Source organism: Rhinoderma darwinii, chromosome 6, assembly GCF_050947455.1.
Source record: "Rhinoderma darwinii isolate aRhiDar2 chromosome 6, aRhiDar2.hap1, whole genome shotgun sequence".
NCBI classification, from domain to species: domain Eukaryota; kingdom Metazoa; phylum Chordata; class Amphibia; order Anura; family Rhinodermatidae; genus Rhinoderma; species Rhinoderma darwinii.
The window spans coordinates 68760579-68778152 of NC_134692.1; positions in this window are offsets into that span (position 1 = coordinate 68760579).

The following is a 17574-nucleotide window of genomic DNA, read 5'->3' on the forward strand; positions in this document are numbered from 1 at the left end:
CACACACCAGGAGGGTATCGTTTCAACTGGCATTAGGGGAGAAGGTTCTTCTCCAGTGCCTAAGAGCTTGGACATAGCATGACTAATTTTAACTGTACCTCTGGTAATAGCACTTGAAACATCCAGTTTCCTAGGAAAAATTCCTTGGTTCCACAGAAGGGGGACAGCCCGCGTTCCCATGAACCCTTTTTTTTTATCTCTACATGAATGGAGTTTGATTGAGGCGCTACCAAATCCAACCACCTTAATATATGGTTTGCTGTATAATACGTTTAAATGTCTGTGATAGCGACTACACCTGGTTTCTTTTTTTGTGTCAGGAGTGTGTACACTAGTCTGGGTCTTTGGCCGTTCCATAAGAAGGAGGTGAATAAACTGCTAAAAGCTTAAAAAATGGTTTAGGAAGCTCAATAGGCACAGTCTGCATAACATAGATGATTTTGGGTAAAATATAAGTTTTCAGAATATTTTCACGGCCCATCTAGAATGTGAATGGAAGTCTCATATTTGTAATTTGTGATTCAATACTAGATATTAAGGGGGCATATATTTCAGGGAATATATTAGTTTAGGGTCAGCTGGGATCTGCACTCTCAGTACTTTGATAGATCTACTTGGCCACATAAAGGGGGTGACCAGCTTCAGTAACCTAATGACAAATGGGGAGGCTGAAATATTTAAAATTTCAGATTTGCCCAGGTTGACTTTGAAGTTGGAGACTTTGCCAAATTGGTAAAATAATTGAAGGAGCAGAGGAACTGCTGTTGACGGGTTGGTGATCAAGACCACCAGGTCATCTGCAAATGCTGCAGCAGTATGAGTGTGGCTCGCCACTGTTAAATCCAGTATATCTGGGGACTGTCTTATCTAAAAATATCTAATTTCTTTGGATTTAATGCATCTAGAGTCCAGTACATTTATCTAATGAAGTAGAAAATTAAGATCTAATTATTTTAAGAAGTGTTTCCATAATTAAAATGAAAAGTGCGGGGGAAAGGGGGCAACCCTGTCTTGTGCCATTTTGAATGCCAAAGCTATCTGAGAGCATGCCATTAACTCGCCATCTAATTCGAGCTGTGGGTTTTTAATACAGTGAAAAATTTGCTGTGACAAAACTAGAAGGGAAACCAAACTTCATTAGGACGGCCCTCATATATTCTCAATATACCCGGTCAAAAGGTTTTTCTGCATCTGTACCCATAAGAACCAGTGGTATCTTATGTGTTTTTGAATATGTCACAGCATTTATAAGTCTAGCTGTATAATGGAGATATATACCTCCAAACCTTGAGGTGGCCAAGAGGCATCTGTCATGAGGGAGTTACACACTTGTACAAATCTGAGGACCAGGGATCTGGAATTTTTTTATAATAAGTAATCGGGGATCCATCAGGGCCCAAACTTTTACCTGTCGGTATGGCCAAGGGAACCTTCAAAGCTGCAGCCACTGTAATTGGGGCTGAACGTTTTTTTTTTCCCCTAAGTCTTTTATTTTTAAGACAAATTTCAAATACAAAAAAACAACAACTGTACATATCGCATATACCCTGTATACAACAATAAATATTAGCAACATGATCTGAAACCAACAACCTAAATTCATTGTGCTCATTTCTATGCACTAGTACCATAGAAACAAATGGCCCATATATAATAGTTCCACTTTCTTACCACGTCCTTGCTGAGTACATATACTCTATAACCCTTATAAAAAACAGAGCATATCACTAGATAGTTTTAACTCAGCACAAAAAAATATGAACCAACAATGTACAGCTGCTTAGTTTCTTCACAAAACATCATAGCAGTTATGACAAACATTATAAACCCCCATCCCAAACTAAAATAAATAAATAAATAATGAAATAATAATATCTCCAAACCACTTTCTCTTCCCCCTCCGCTACATCACCACCAATGCTTCCCTTTCCAGTGCCTCAAATCGACACTAAATCCATGAGGCCCAACCTGAGAAGAAAAAAGAGATCTTCCCCTTCTTTCTAAAATCATTATTTTCCAACATTATAATTCTATTGGTGTATTTAACCCATTTATCTACCGATGGAGGGCTTTTACTCTTCCAATTCAACAAAATACACTTCCTAGCATAATAAAGTAATTTTCCCACTGCCATAGTTCTCCCTGCAGACAGCCCCCCCCCCTTCCACCTCCAGAGCTCACAATAAACAAATCCTAGATATATTCTTACTTGAAAAATACCAAAAATATCATTACAGATCTCTTCCCAGAACAAATTTATTTTTGGACACATCCATAATAAATGCATGTTATTAGCTTCTAGACTATCACATTTAGGACACCTGGCTTCCTGATGCCCATAGAATTTGGCTATCTTGGCCAGGGAGAAATGTAGAATGTGAACAATAAAAAATTGTGATATACTATGGGACGGGCTGGTTGACACTTTTTTAAGACCTCTTAATTCCTGAGGCCATTCTCTACCATCCCTAGTACCTAGAATCTCTTCCCAGTACTTCCTGGATTTACCTGGATTCCTTACCAACCTCTGCCTCATATAGGTTGTATATAATTTAGATGAAAGCCCCTTATTAGAAAGTGAATTCATCATTAATTTAACAAATTTTGGAACCTCCACAATCCTCATTGCTCCATGATCTTCTGACATAAAGGCTTGATACAGTTGCCTGAAATAGAACCAACCACCTTTACCCAGTCCAAATTTCTTATCAAGAGTTTCAAAGTCCAACAGGACTCCATTCTCTAGTAATTGCTCAAGAAACAAAATGCCTCTTCTTTCCCAGTATTTAATATTCAAGATTTTATTGAATTCTGGAAGATAGATATTCCCCCATACTGGGCTAAAGCCATATCTTCCCTTTGCATTCCATTTAATTTTAATTTCCCATCATAACTTGTCCAACATTACCATAGTCGGGCAGTTCCTAAAGCGGTGTATCCGAAATATTCGCATCTCCAGCATTTGAAACAGCTCCCCCTAGTTTCTCCCTATTTCCAATATCCCTGTTCATCTCAACAAGCTGTTTCATTTGAGAAGCTAAGTAATATCCACGGATATCCGTAACAGCCAATCCTCCATATGGGATAGGATACGGCAAATATTAAAATTTCATTCTTGGTTGTCTTCCCCTCCAGACTAGCTCTCTCAATATTCCCTCAAATTTTTTAAAAATCTTTTCTGCTATGTTTATAGGAGAATTTCCAAAAATATACAACATTTGGGGAAGAAGAATCATCTTAATCAGGGCTATTCTCCCAGGAATAGAAAAATACATTTTCTTCCACACCTGGATTCGTCCTTTGATTTTATCAAAAAGAGGTTCAATATTTAATTAAATAAAATCCATTAAGTTTTTAGTGAAATAAATCCCCAAATATTTTATATGTTGGTCATCTCGAACAGACATTTGCCTGAGAGAAAATGTATCCATTTTATCAATCATCAAACAGGCAGATTTGTCCCAAATAATTTTTAACCCTGAAAATTATCCATACCGTTCAAATATCTCAATAACTCTATTTATAGAGTGGGAAGAACCCATATTTAACAAAACATCATCTGCGTAGCGAGATATTTTTTCGATAACTTCTCCTTACTTAAAGCCAACTATGCTCCTATCTTCACGTATGATTACTGCCAGGGGTTCAAAGAGAAGAGCAAAGATGATAAGTGACGACCCTGTCTTGTACCCCATTCAATCTTAAAATCTCTGGAGACAACCCCATTGACTGTTACTCGAAATTTCGGGTTTGCATACAAAAGTTTAATCCACTAAATAAATCTGGAGCCAAAACACATCCTCTCGAAGACTGACCATATAAAATTCCACTCTAGAGTGTCAAATGCCTTACAGGCATCAAGGGACAAAATTGACTTTTCCCCTGGGTTAGATGGCTCCACCTGGAGATTCACGCACAAACTCCTAATATTATCTGACGTAGACTTGTTTGACATAAAGCCACATTGGTCCTTATGAATCAAATAAGAGCTAACCCTCATCAACCTATTTGCCAAGATTTTAGCCAGCAATTTAACATCCGTATGAATCAAAGAGATTGGTCTATAAGACTCCATTTTAATAGGGTCTTTCCCTGATTTTAAAATAAATGTAATCAACACCTCTCTCATAGAAACAGACATTTCCCCTTCCCCATGTAAGTTATTCCATAGAGCCATAAGTTTATCCCCTAATGCCTCAATATATTGTGCGTATACCTCAAAGGGCAACTCATCCAACCCAGGGGACTTACCTCTAGGGGCGTTCCTAATAACCACCTCCAATTCCATCACTGTGATTGGGGCATCCAAAATATCCATTTGTTCTTGTTTAAGTCTTGACAATGGAAGAGTCTCCAGAAACTCACTTATCTCCCCCATCTCCCCCCTTTTTCTTGTTTTATAGATATTGGCATAATAACAAGCAAATTCCTCAACCATCAATTTTGGGTCCTTAACCAAACCCCCCTGGATTTTCAATTACCCCCACACTTTTTTGACTATGTTGAGCCTGGACCATTGCCAAGAGCTTACCTGGTAGATCGGATTCCGATAAATATTTTTTATCTTATTGCAACATATATCTATTTGCCTTGGCATTCAAGATATCTTTATACAGAGTCGGGCTTTTCCCCAGTTTTCTCTATTTACCTCAGACCGATCCAGCAGAAAAGCTCTTTCTTCCACTATTACCCTTTCTGCAGCGTCCCTCTCCACCTTTACTAATTTTCTCTTGACCTCAGAAATCCCTTTCAAAATTAACCCTCGCAGCACTGCCTTTGCAGTATCCCAAACCATCCCAGGAGATGCCGAATCTCCATTTTCCTTAAAAAAACAGATAAGTTCATCTTTAATTTTACAATGATTCACCATAACAAACCAATTATTGTTTACTCTAAATCTCCTACCCCCATAATTATCCTCTTTTCTTAATACCACTGTCAAAGGTGAATGGTCCGAAATTCCACGTGCTTCATATTTAACTTTAACAATATCTTGAAGTGCTTTTTTTATTAAATATAGTCATATCAATTCGTGATAATCTGTTGTGCGATTTCGTTTAACAAGAATATAGCCTACTCATCGGGTTTCTACTACGCCAAGCATCGATCAACCCAATTTCCTCTAGTACATTTCCCAAACCCTTTCTATCCTGTTTATTGTTTCTATTTAATAAATGAGTTCTATCCAGGGATGCATCAATAACCCAGTTGAAATTTCCTACGATCAAAAGTGCACAGTGCATCTTATCTATCATAAATTCATTGATTCTTATCAACACTTCCATCATGAATGTTGGTGGGTTATAAATATTAACCAACACCCAAGGTTCGTCATGCAAAGAACAATGCAAGATCATAAATCTTCCCTCTGAGTCTTTCTTAACTGAGATAATCTCCACTCCAATATCTTTATGTATCTAAATTGATACACCTCTTGAATGAGAGGAAAATACTGAGTGGAAAAATTTCTGTGCCCATTTTTTTTCTATTACATGAAGTGAGATTTATCAAGATGGGACTCCTGAAGACAAACTATGTCAGGGAGAAAATTCCTAATAAGATTAAATATAGCAATCCTTTTTAATCTAGAGCCCCCCTACCTCTAATATCCAAGAGAGAATTCTTATCCCATTTGCCTGCACCATTTAAGCATAGATACTACTTATTATGGGTATGACAAGCAGAAGAGGGGAAGAAGAAATAAGTAGAGAAAAAAAAATATATATATAAAAAATGAAAAGAAAAAAACACAAAAAACACACAACCCTCCCACCGCACCCTTACCATAACCCCTACACAGCCCATCTAGTACAATACCAAGTTTCACTAAACAGACTCCTTTTCACTATCTAGTAATTCCACCTATTGCTAATATGTGATATACGTTCAATTTGATATAATATATTACTACCTGCAAGAGCAATTAAGAAAAAACAATTATAAATTTGATTGAATATATATTTAAATTGGGCTAATAGCCAAAAAACTCAGGTAACAGGCATAAGCATTTGGCATCAAGGTGAAAGGGAGAGTGCTAGTGACAAGGAGCATCAGCTCAGTTCAACATATCTAACAGCCCCTATCATACAACCATATAGCAATGATGCAAACTGCACTAAAAATTACACATGCCTAAATAAACAGTGTTCCTACGCGTTTCTGCACTCTATTTTACTGAGAGTGCGTCCCCAGCGGTCACAAGCAACCAGGCGGTCCTCTGATATATTTTAGGACTTAGCCCAGTTTCTGTATTTTACAGTAAATTATTATAAAGTGCTGTATCGTGTCTCTCGGCATGCAAACGACACTGATATCTGGCCGCTCACAAAGTATAAATGGACTTAGTCCCACCCATAGAATCAGCGGCCAATCACAATTAAGGGTGTCATACATGACGTTCGTGACCAGGGACGGCCCCGCTGTCAGTGAGCCGCCAATAGGAAACCCAGACGACTTGTTTATATAATTAACTGGAAATACCAATGGAGCGGAGAACGAACAAACAGGTCAGTTATAACCTAGGTAAAGGAATGAAAGTACACATGACCCACACTATAGAAGAAACCATATAGTAGATCATGCATATAAGTAAGGGGACCAACTACCCTAAGGGGATTAATAATTACGTTATTGAAATACACTCAGAATGAAAGGGATAATTAGTATGCCACATCATGGTACATAAGATATCCAAAGGTGGAGGCATTGACTGTACACCTATAAAGTGTACTGACCAGAAGGAGAATAAATATAGGACAATATCTGTATCATCAAACTAGTGGTACTGGACAAAAGAGGTCCAGTCAGGATAACACTAATATATATAGACATGCATCTAGGGAACAAGACCTAAAGTCCCAGAAAGTGAAAACTAATAACTCTAGTAGTCACTATGGTCAAAGAAAACATGTAAACAAAATGTGTTCATTTAAACACAGTGGTTTCGTTGTCTCCATTCTGAAAATCCACTGGGCCTCTTTTTGGAGAATACGTCTGTCCCAAATTCCACCTCTGTCAGATGAGCAAACCTTTTCTATTCCTTGGAACTTGATCAATCTGTGATGTCCCTGGTGAACATCCCACATATGTTGAGAAACAGGGGTATCTACTTTCCTAAGAATATCACCTACATGATCTCTGATACGTCTCCTAAATTCTCTAATTGTTTTTCCTATGTATTGGATATTACAAATAGACGTTAGGAGATAGACCACACCTTTGGTTTTACAGTGAATGAAAGACCTATTTTCATAGGTTTTCCAGGTAGAATTGCTCTTAAAGGTTTTACTTGTCAGAATTGAGTCACAAGCCTTGCATGTCCCACATCGATGGTTGCCCTTAGTATATGAGGTCAGCCACGTTGTTATTTGGAGTGGAGTGAGATTACTATGTACCAGCCTATCTCTAATGTTACGCCCTCGTCTAAATGTAATCGAAGGGTATTCTCCTACTAAGTCTCCCACATCAGAATCAGCTCTTAAAATCCCCCAGTATGTTTCTAGGATCTTAAGGATTTCCCAGCTGGCTGTATCATACGTCCCTAGAATTCTAAGCTGGTTTTCCCGGGTCTGCTTTTGTTTAGGGTTAAGGAGTTGGTCTCTGTTGGTATGCACTCTTTAAGACTCCCTCAGGATAATCTCTTATTTTAAACCTTGCTTTCATCTCCTGGGCCAAAGTCTTAAAATCAGAAATCGAGGAGCAGTTATGTCGAGCCCTTCGATATTGGCTCTTGGGTATCCCCTTCTTAAGGGCTGTTGGATGACGACTCTCCCATCCTAATAGATTATTCATAGCAGTATCCTTCCTGTACATATTTGTCCAAATAAATCCTTGTTCAGTTTTCTGAATAGAGATGTCCAGGAAGATAATTTTGTTTTCGTGAATTTCCGATGTGAAGAACAGGCCCAGATCGTTAATATTAAGGACCAAAACAAAGCTATGAAACGGCTCTCTTGTGCCAGACCACATAATAAAGACATCATCTATAAACCTTAGCCATAGCAGGACATTCAACGTCCACACCTCCATGTCTTCACAAAAACAACTTCCTTCTCCCACCAGCCTAGAAAGAAATTGGCGTACGATGGGGCACAAGGGCTACCCATCGCCACACCCCTTATCTGCTGGAAAATGTTGTTGTCATAGAGGAAGAAGTTGTGCTGTAACACAAACAAGAGTAATCTAGTAACGAAGCGATTGTGGGACCTACAATATGTGCCTCTTCCCTGAAGGAAGTTCTCCACAGCCCTACTCCCAAGGTTATGAGGAATAGAGCTGTAGAGAGCCTCTACATCAAGACTGGCCAAGAACACCTCTCCGTCACATCTGACATCCTCAAGTTTCCTGAGGACATCCATCGTATCCCTAATGTATGACGGAAGGGAGATAACGAAAGGTCTCAAAATAGTATCCACATAGAGACTAGCATTTTGAGAGATGCTGTCTATACCGGACACGATTGGTCTACCTTTGAGAGGATCAAGGCCTTTATGGATCTTTGGTAAGCTATAGAAAGTTGCATGTTGGTGATATTCATCTATGATGAAGGCTTTTTCTCTATCATCAATTAGTTTCTCCTTATAGGCATCATTCAAAATATCTCTAAGTCCATTGAGAAAGCCCACAGTGGGGTCATTTGCAAGAATTCTATAGCATGCCCTATCCTTCAGGATGCGATCACACATCTGGCCGTATTGTATTCGACTCATAATCACAATATTTCCCTCTTTATCCGAGGGTTTTATCACAATTGAGTCATCATTTTCAAGTGACTGAAGTGTGTGCATCTCTTCCCTCAATGTATTATATTTCGTGTGAGTATGGCCCTCAAGTTTTTTAATTTGGTTACTCACTATATCCAAAAACACATCAATGGGGGTATTTTCGTTGATGGGGGGATTTTTCACCGAGGATAGTCTTAGATCGGTGAATGGACCCTCTCCCATCTCTCTCTGACCATCCTCCCATAGGTCACTTGAGGCAAATCCTTCTCAAGAATACCTACTTCCTGGCATTGTAGTCTATCATGGGTCGTAAAAAAAAAAATGTCAATTTGAGTTTGCATGAAAATAAATTCAGATCTTTCACCCAGGCAAAAGCATCGAAGCTGTTGGTAGGGACAAATGATAACCCCTTTTTCAAGAGATTAATCTCATCGGTGGTCAGTGGACGTGATGATAAATTAATAATCTGTAGGTCATCCTCAGAATGAGCTGCCACCCCCTTTAGGTATCCCTTCTCTCTCGTAAGAGGTAATCCGAGATCGGATGGTTCTTGGACAAAAAACCCTCCCGATTGGGGCCCTTTCCCCTATCTCTTCCTCTCTGATTGGGACGCCCAGGGTACCTATTCTGGGCAGAGTTCCCTCTAGGTCTCCTTGAACGGTACCTTGGATTATCAATGTCAGAAACATCTTGTTCTGAGGACGACAGTTCCGTGTCCACCTCCTGATGCACATTCTGTCTGCTGCTGTAGTCAAAGATTCTGCCCTCCTTGAAATCAATTGTGTCTCTAACAAACTGAAAGTGCTTACGTTCCTTAACCCCTTCCCGACATTTGACATATCCATACGCCAAAGTCAAGTAGGGGAAGTATGGAATGGGCTCACGGAGTGAACCCGCTCCATACGATACCGGTGTTGGCTGTATGTTACAGCCGACAATTAAGAGTAACCAGCGGCATCGCGCTCGAGCGCGGTCCTGCCTGTTTAACTCATTAAATGCTGCGGTCAATAGCGACTGCAACATTTAAAGAGTTAGAAAGAGGGGGTCCCCCAGAGCCGCCATCTTTGTGCTCCTATTAAGCCCTGCCTTTGACAGGGCTTAGTAGAAGCCTGTCAGAATCATGATATACTGCAATACATTAGTATTGCAGCATATAGTGCAAGCGCTCTAATGATCGCTGGTTGAAGTCCACTAGGGGGACTAATAAAAAAAGTAAAAATGAGTAAAATAAAAAAAAAAATTTATGTAAAAAAAATAAATAAAGTCTTTAAAGTTCAAAAACCCCCCTTTTCCTATTTTATACCAAGGGCATAGCAAAAAATGAAATAAATAAACATAATTGGTATCGCCGCGTCCGTAAAAGTCTGAACTATTACAATATATCATTATTTAACCCGCATGGTGAACTCTGTAAAAAAAATACATTGTAAACCCCAGAATCTCTATTTTTTTGGTCACCTCATCTCCCACAAAAAAATGAAATAAAAAGTGATCAAAACGTCGCATTTACCCCAAAATGGTATCATTAAAAACTAAAGCTTATCCCGCAAAAAATAATTTTGGCGACACAAAATATTTTTTTTTTTAGACTTAGGTTTTTACTTGTAAAAGTAGTAAAATATAGAAAAAACTATATATATTTGGTATTGCCATAATCATATTGCCCCAGAAAATAAAGTGAACATGTTGTTTTAATTGCACAGTGAATTCCGTAAAAACGACGCGCAAAAAACAATGGAGGAATCGCTCTTTATTTCATTTTCTACCCCACAAATATATTTTTTCCCATTTCCTAGTACATTATATAGCACAATAAATGATGCTACGAAAAATTGAAACTCGTCCCGCAAAAATCAAGCCCTCATAGGACTATATCGACTGAAAAATAAAAAAGTTATGGCTTTTGGAAGGTAGAGAGGAAACAACGAAAATGAAAATCTGAAAAAGGGCTGCGGCGGAAAAGGGTTAATGTGGACGGTAAACTTCTCAATCGCCTGCTGTAGGACAGTCTCCTTCCTTTCAAACTCCTGACTACCCATACATTTCTTTACTGACTCAATCCCATGTTTAAGATCTTTAGAGCTACGATCAAGTAACAGTTTTTCTTCCTCCAGAAGAATATGCATGAATCTAAGAGATGACTCGATTGATTATTTTTCCCACTTTTTAATCAAATCCCCATATCTCAGCCTCAGTGCTGGAACCAGGGTAATTCGTAAGCCACGCGGTACAATGGAATTTTTTAAGTACGTTTCGATGGTCTGAACCTCCCACCATGACCTGATGTGGTCTTTATAAATTTTAGTAAGACTACGGAATGCAGCTGTGATGCTCAAGTTTTGCGACTGAGGAGTAAATGAATTCTCTGAAAAAACCTCCCTGGCAGCATTTATCTATTTATCCATATTTATATCACCAGTGAGAGAGCCTGCCATTCCTTCTAATGAAAATATTTAATTCGATAAGTAATTACACCTATTGCTAATATGTGATATACGTTCAATTTGATATAATATATTACTACCTGCAAGAACGATTAAGAGAAAACTATTATAAATTTTATTTAAAATATATTTAAAATGGGCTAATAGCCAAAAAAACTCAGGTAACAGGCATAAGCACTTGGCATCAAGATGAAAGGGAGAGTGCTAGTGACAAGGAGCATCAGCTCAGTTCACAAATATCTAACAAATATCTAACAGCCCCTCACATACAACCATATAGCAATCCATCGTATCCCTAATGTATGACGGCAGTGAGATAACGAAAGGTCTCAGAATAGTGTCCACACAGAGACTAGGATTTTCAGAGATGCTGTCTATACCGGACACGATTGGTCTACCTTTGAGAGGATCAAGGCCTTTATGGATGTTTGGTAATCTATAGAAAGTTGTATGTTGGTATTATTCACATATGATGAAGGCTTTTTCTCTATCATCAATTAGTTTCTCCTTATAGGCATCATTCAAAATATCTCTAAGTTCATTAAGAAAGCCCTATACTTCAGGATGCGATCACACATCTGTCCGTATTGTATTCGACTCATAATCACAATATTTCCCCCTTTATCCGAGGGTTTTGTCACAATTGAGTCATCATTTTCAAGTGACTGAAGTGCGTGCATCTCTTCCCTCAATGTATTATATTTCGTGTGAGTATGGCCCTCAAGTTTTTTCATTTGGTCACTAACTACTTCCAAAAACACATCAATGGGGGTATTATCGTTGATGGGGGGATTTTTCACAGAGGATAGTCTTAGATCGGTGAATGGACCTTCTCCTATCTCTCTCTTGCCTACCTCCCATAGGTCACCAGCAGTCTCACTTGAGGCAAATCCTCCTCAAGAATTCACAGTTCCTGGCATTGTAGTCTATCATGGGTCTTAAAAAAAAATTCCATTTGAGTTTGCGTGAAAATAAATTCAGATCTTTCAGCCAGGCAAAAGCATTGAAGCTGTTAGTAGGGATAAATAATAACCCCTTTTTGAAGAGATTAATCTCATCGGTGGTCAGTGGGCGTGATGATAAATGAATAATCTGTAGGTCATCCTTCGCACGCTGGGAGACACGATACAGAACTTTACAGTGCTGTCCGGCATTATAATAATTGACTGTAAAATACAGAAACTGGGCTAAGTCCTAAAATACATTGGAGGACCGCCTCGTTGCTTGTGACCCCTGAGGATGCAGTCTCAATAAAATAGAGTGCAGAAACGCGTAGGGACATGGTTTATTTAGGCAGGTGTAATTTTTAGGGGCAGTTTGCATCATTGCTATAAGGTTGTATGAGAGGGGCTGTTAGATATTTGTTAGATATTTGTGAACTGAGCTGATGCTCGTTGTCACTAGCGCTCTCCCTTTCACCTTGATGGCAAGTGCTTATGCCTGTTACCTGAGTTTTTTGCCTATCAGTCCATTTTAAATATACATTCAATAAAATGTATAATTGTCTTTTCACTATCTAACTCTAACTCTATGCAACTTTTTATTTTTTACTTTCAGTAAATTTATTTTATTAAATTTTTTAGACCTACTCACCAACCATTATTCTGCTGCCTCATACACTAACTGCCTCCCCCTACTCATTGAATTAATCCTTCCAGATTATTTTCAGTTTAGCGGGAAACATCATTGAGTATTTAACCCCACATTCTCGCGACACTTTTTTTGTCCCAATGAATTTTGCACAATCATTTTGTGTCTCCACAGCATAATCCGGAAAAAACATAATTTTCTGACCTTCAAATTCCATATTCCTCACATTTCGTAATGATCTTATGACAAGATATCTATCTTTAGATGACATCATTTTTATTCATATCTGTCTCGGTCTGTTTCCAAGAATGATCCGTCCGACTGGAACTCTATGTGCTCTCTCTATAAAATTGGAAATAGAAAATTCCTCTTCTCCAATTCTGTCTGTAATCCACCTTTTCAAAAAGGAAATAATGTCAGAGCCTTCCGCCCCCCTCTGGGAAACCTAGAAACCTCAAATTAGCTATTCTAGACCTATTCTCCAGGTTTATAATGTTCAGCTTCATGTCTTTATTACTTCCTTTTAGCGATTGCATTTCTTTTTGTAACACATCTACTCTATCTTCCAGCTTAGAAATTCTAGCTTCCACATTTTCCATATGCTCTTTATACTTGAACATACTGTTCCTTAAAAAGTTCACCTGCTCCCCCAGTGTACCCACCTGGGCAACAACGAAACGTATTGATGCGTTACATTGGTTAACAGCCATTAAGATATCCGTCAAACTAGGGGGTCCATTCTCAGTAAACTCCAGAGATACCAGTCCATCACCGTTCCTATCTTCCAATTCAGCACTCGTATCTGCCATTACACAAGCCACTTCTTTTTAACTACTGCTTGACTCTCCCACAGTCTTAGGGGGGATTCACACGAGCGTGTATTCGGTCCGTGCGGGCCGCGTGGTTTTCACGCGGCACGCATGGACAATACAAGTCTATGGGGCAGTACAGACAGTCCGTGCTTTTTGCGCAGCGTTTGTCTGCTGCGCAAAAAGCGCGACAGGTTCAAAAACTCTGCGTATTTCGCGCATCACGCACCCATTGAAGTCAATGGGTGCGTGAAAATCACGCGCACCACACGGAAGCACTTCCGTTGAACGAGCGTGATTCGCGCAACAGCAGTGAAAAGGATGAATGAAAACCGAAAAGCACCACGTGCTTTTCTGTTTCCGAACATCCAAACGGAGTGTCTTTGCGATTAGCGAAGCCGGACAAGCGTACCGAACTTCACCGGGTTCGGCCAAACTCGTTTTGGCCGATCCCGGCAAAAAAATTATCGGTACGCGACGTCAGGAGATAGTCACTGTCCATGGTGCTGAAAGAGTTAAACTGTTTCAGCACCATGGACAGTGACTTGCGATCCCAAAATACATTAACCTGTAAAAAAAAACCGAAGTTCTAACTTACCGATTACTCCTGTCTCCTTCCTACAGTCCGACCTCCCGGGATGACACTTCAGTTCAAGTGACAGCTCCAGCCAATCACAGGCCAAGCACAGGCTGCAGCCAATCACAGGCTGCAGCGGTCACTTGGACTGCTGCGTCATCCAGGGAGGTGGGGCCCGATGTCAAGAGAGGCGCGTCACCAAGGACGCGTCACCAAGGACGCGTCACCAAGGCAACGGCCGGGAAGTTCTCGGTAAGTAGGAACTTCATCTTTTTTTTTAACATGTTTTTCGCTGTTGTGTTCGGCATTCACTGTCGAGGGTGCTGAAACATTTAGCTCTTTCAGCACCTTGGACAGTGACGGGCGTTGACAAGCCTCATCTCTATGATGCCGGCTGCGCGAAAATCACGCAGCCGCGCATCAGACACGCATGACACACGCAGCTGTCAAATGGTTTTTGCGCTCGCAAAACGCTGCGTTGTTTGCGCGCGCAAAAACGCAACGTTCGTGTGTATCTCCCCTTATCCTGAGCTCTCCCTTCTGTCTCCTTCAAAGCGCCTTTTTTTAGAACAGCTAAACGCAGCTGGGGATATCATTGCAAATCTACCCAGTTTTGTGGCAGCTACCTCTTTAACTTTATCCACTCTTCTAGCCATTACAGGCGTGGTGACTGGGGTAGTGACTGGAGTAGGCATGGACGATTTATCCTTCCTAGTCGCTGTCTCCCGTGTCATATTCACTTCTCCCAGCTTTACTTTATCTCACAGTCGGCGTATTTGTTTTATACCGCTGCCACCCACGAACCACAATATTAAAAGATTAAAGGTTTTTTTTATTTTATTTTTATTTAATACTTAGCTTTAGCTGTAAAAACGCCAACCACCACTTTTTTTTTCCATTTTTTTTTTTACTTGGTTTAGCAATTCCAGATTTTTTTCAGACTGAATCCAAAATCATTATGTAGCGAGAAGCTACTAAACATGTAGCAAAAGCAATGGCAATATAGCAGCAATTGTAGTCAAAATCGACAACAGAAAGTCATCTGAGGGGCATCCAGCAACCAACAAACAGAGAAAGAGCTAAAAAAAACAGTACTCAATACATAATTCTCACATGAACCAGCTACTCCAGCAGTAATGTGCAATAGTGCTAACAGCTCCAGCACTAAAATCTTCTTTCCCAAAGAAGCAGCCCAATATCAGGTCCAAGGTATAAGCAGTGTAGAATCCAAGGCAATCCAAGGACTGGGAGAACCAAAATCTTGCCGTAGCAGCGCAGGTAGCAAGGCTGGTAAGTCGGCATCAGAACCCGTGGAGTATCACATAATCACGGTCACATGGTGCGCTGTATCCCAGGCTACATGGAGCTAGAGCAGAGCAGACCTACGCACATCCGCTCACATAGCTAACACCGGGGCTGAGAGTTTTCGTTTAGCTGTCTCTGATAGAGTAGGGAGACTAACTGATTCTAGAAAGGAGGAATTACAGTCCTGTCCAGTTCGAGATTCTGCTTTCTCAGATTCCCTGTCAATATTCTAGAGGGACTAGTAGTAGAGGTTGAATTCCCAAGCAATGCTATATGTGTCGACACAGCAATTTTCCCTCTGTTTTTTAAGTTGGGCTGAGGTAATTTTAGAACTTTTGTCTCCATGGACATAGTGTTTGTATTTACATAAGTGTGGTGCTCTGGCAGCGTTTAGAAGTTCCTCAGTTCCTGTCTCAGGAGAGTAAGATCATCTTGGGTTTTTTGTGTGACTCAGCGTTTGTTCAGATTCTCAAGAGATGAAATTCGGGTCAAAAGAGAAATAATGTTCTTCTCCTTTTTGTTTCTTTAATCTAGAACCCTGACTAATAAAGATTCCACTGAGAACAGCCTTATGTGATTCCCACAATATGCTATCAGATACGTCTGGAGTGCTATTAATAGCAAAAAATTCCACCAGTGAGTCTATAACACTCTGGATAAGACCAGGGTCTTGGAGTAAAATATTATTTAATATCCATGTGAAGATTATTTTGGGTAGGCAGTTAAAGAGGCTCTGTCACCAGATTTTGCAACCCCTATCTGCTATTGCAGCAGATAGGCGCTGCAATGTAGATTACAGTAAAGTTTTTATTTTAAAAAAACGAGCATTTTTGGCCAAGTTATGACCATTTTTGTAGTTATGCAAATGAGGCTTGCAAAAGTCCAAGTGGGTGTGTTTAAAAGTAAAAGTCCAAGTGGGCGTGTATTATGTGCGTACATCGGGGCGTTTTTAATACTTTTACTAGCTGGGCGTTCTGATGAGAAGTATCATCCACTTCTCTTCAGAACGCCCAGCTTCTGCCAGATCACGCTGTGACGTCACTCACAGGTCCTGCATTGTGTCAGACGAGCGAGGACACATCGGCACCCGAGGCTTAAGTTGATTCTGCAGCAGCATCGGCGTTAGCAGGTAAGTCGATGTAGCTACTTACCTGCAAACGCTGATGCTGCTGCAGAATCAACTGTAGCCTCTGGTGCCGATGTGTCCTCGCTCGTCTGACACGATGCAGGACCTGTGAGTGACGTCACAGCGTGATCTGGCAGAAGCTGGGCGTTCTGAAGAGAAGTGGATGATACTTCTCATCAGAACGCCCAGCTAGTAAAAGTATTAAAAACGCCCCGATGTACGCACATAATACACGCCCACTTGGACTTTTACTTTTAAACACACCCACTTGGACTTTTGCAAGCCTCATTTGCATAACTACAAAAATGGTCATAATTTGGCCAAAAATGCTCGTTTTTTAAAAATAAAAACGTTACTGTAATCTACATTGCAGCGCCTATCTGCTGCAATAGCAGATAGGGGTTGCAAAATCTGGTGACAGAGCCTCTTTAAGTTTTGTTGTAATTTAAATCATGGTCAGAAAAAGCTATCATGCCTATCTCTGAATCTAGTACTGCCGGTAGCATGTGTTCAGAAGGAATAAATAGTCCAGTCTGTTATAAGATTGATGTCTACAAGAGTAATAAGTATAGTCCTTCATATCTGCATTTAGGCATCTCCAAATGTCTCTGAGGTGTAAAGAGGACAGGGAAAATCTCAGTTTCCTTAGTAGTTTACTAGGGGGAGGGCAGACATTATTAGAAGAATCCAAGGTGGGGTCTAATAAGGTATTGAAATCACCAACCAGTATCAGCATACCCTGAGTGAATAGAGAGACCTTGTCCAAAACCATATTAAGCCAGTTTAGTGGCTTAAAATTAGGAGGATACATGTCAACAAAAGTGAACATCTGATTTGCTATAGTCCCTTTAAGGAACAGGAAGCGTCCCTCAGGAGCTTGTTGCATGGCAGCGAGTATGAAGGGGACATGATTTTTAAAGGCTATACTGGTACCTCTCGATGCCATTGAGAAGGTGCTATAATACCAAGAGTGGAACATGGTGTGTGATAGGACGGTATA